The sequence below is a fragment of the Gavialis gangeticus genome, unplaced genomic scaffold (genome assembly GCF_001723915.1).
Source record: "Gavialis gangeticus isolate Ggan-Ray unplaced genomic scaffold, GavGan_comp1, whole genome shotgun sequence".
NCBI lineage: Eukaryota > Metazoa > Chordata > Crocodylia > Gavialidae > Gavialis > Gavialis gangeticus.
The window spans coordinates 25334362-25336832 of NW_017728996.1; positions in this window are offsets into that span (position 1 = coordinate 25334362).

Genomic DNA, 2471 nt, shown 5'->3' on the forward strand with positions numbered 1-2471 from the left:
TCAGATACCCTTCTCCCCTTCTTTCTGCTGTTCCTACTCTTCTTTTTCTACTGTCAACTTGGTTGACCCTTCTACATATAAACCAAAGGGAGGGGGAAATGCTTCTTCTATCATCTTAATGGTGTGTGTAGTAGTGGCATCACCTGCAGCTTGGCATATTATCAGTGGCCCTTGTATAGGTAGAGTGTAGCAGGTTCTTCATACTTGTTTATTGTGAAAGCCTGTATAATATTCTTCCCTAAGAATAACAATCTATATCCTTCATGGAATCTATAAAAGACCACCATACAATCTGGCACAATTATGCATTGGCATAAGCATAGAGTTTGTGGTCAGGATTAAGGTGCATTAGCAGAAATGCATGGTATATTGTGTACTGCCTTGTTCCCTAAACCTGGCGTACAAAATCAGCTTGCTTGCTTGGAAAGGAGAGGTTTACTTCCAACTCGGTCACATGGTTATTTTGTCTTGGACACTTGCAGACAACCTTTCTGACTGGGTAGGAATCTGTAAACCACAAAATACTCATGTTAAAAGAATCCGGCCCAAGTTGCTACTTTCATGACTGTTTGATTTCCTTCCTTTCTTTTTAAAAAGAATGTACTGTAATCAAGATAAATAGCTGGTTCAGTTCAAGCAGTTCAGCTTCATTTGTTAACAGGGCCATAAACAACATTATGGCACACAAGAAATCCTACATTTAAGTACAAAATCCATTATTAGACATAATTACAATGTTGTAACATCCCTGAGAAGTCATCAAAAATAAATGGGGAAAACAGGTGCATATACAGCTCGTACTTTTTTGATGTTTAAACAGTTAAAATTCAGCAATTACTGTTTTTTCTGAAGGATCTTGGGTTACTGAATCTGTCTGTCAAATCTTCAGGACTGGCTGCTTGTTGGGCAAAATGGGTGGTGGTTTCATCACCGAGGCATGTTGTAATAGAGCAAGGGAAAAAAATCTGCATTTGTAAAGACCACAGAATTAATGAAAGAGCTGTTTCAGAGTAAAGAAACTGCATTTGTTCAGGTTAGAATTAGGATTCAATCCTGAAACCTGTAGTAACATAGCCCTTTACCCATCAGGAGTACCAGACCTGCAGAATCAGATCCTGCTCAAGGAAGAGGTTGCCAGAAAGTTTCAAGTGAGGCAAATGCCATTTGTGCCTGCTATAGAATTAAAGATAGCCTGTTTTACCTAAGATACCAAATCTCTGGATATATAACTAGTAGCAAAATTATCCCATTTCTACTTCTGATTCTTTCCTATGGAAGTGCAATCAGGTGGAATAATTGTACTTATAATTTTTCAGAAAGAGGAATGGTTAGAAATGTGGACACTTCTGTTTAGGCAGAAACCATGAGGCATTGAAGCAAGCATTCACTTTTCTTGCACTTGAGGTCACAAATTTATGCAAGTCAAAAATGTAGGGGCTGCCAAAAACATCATGCTGCACTCTACCAAATAAAAGGACACTGTTATTCTTACAAGGAAAGGTTTGACAGGACAGGAAATAGGCAGGGTCACAGAAGTTTGCTTAATACTGAAACTTATTTAACCATCTTAAAGCCAAAGTACAATAACAGATCAAAAAAAAAAAAAGAAAGGAAAGAAAAGAAAAAAGTACCTGTCTGAACTATTAAGGAGTTCCAGCCAACCCAGAAACTGGAGAACCTCAATAAATATACCTGTAATTTTGCCATGTTATCATATGTCATCTGTATTTGCGTTAACAAGTGTCATACATTTTTAACATTTATGTTCAAAACTGTCAGCAAAAGACAGAAGAATTGGAGAGCTCAACAGAGAGTTTAACAAGCTGAAAACTAGCTTCATTACAATGCAGTCATTAAGTAAACTGCATTCCACTGAAGGAGGAGGGGGTTGAGGGACAAGAGAGAATATGAAAGATAGGAAAAAAGTTGCTATTCATTACAATTTTCCATTTTTGTTGAAACACAGCAGGAGAGCAAAGCCACAGGCTTCTCTACTGCTCTTGCATGCCAGGAGGGATTATGCAAACACTGCAACCACCCAAATCTTATTTAAATTATAGTCATTGTTCCCCTTTTAATGGTTATACTTTTTGCCTGCTTTCACTCAAATATTACTGCATCTTGCTTTCTGCCAACATAGTCCCACTGGGAGTCATCAACTCTTAATTATAGATGAACAGATCTTTGAAAAAATATCCCTTCAGAAGAAAAAAAAAAAGCCTTGCACACCCTAAGCAGAGAAAAGCAAACTTTAAGTGCCATCTAGTGGCTAATTTACTGAAAGTATGTGGAAGTGGCAAAACTCTGAACATACACCAGACAGGTAGATTTGTTAGAAACAGCTAGGCTGAGGAAGCTATTTGGACTCAGAGCAAAGTCATGTCTAAGACTAGCATTTAGTGTATCAAGGACCTGGTGGCAGGGCTTGGATTCAATGGTGCCACAGTCTCTCAAGTTATTCATGTGTAAGA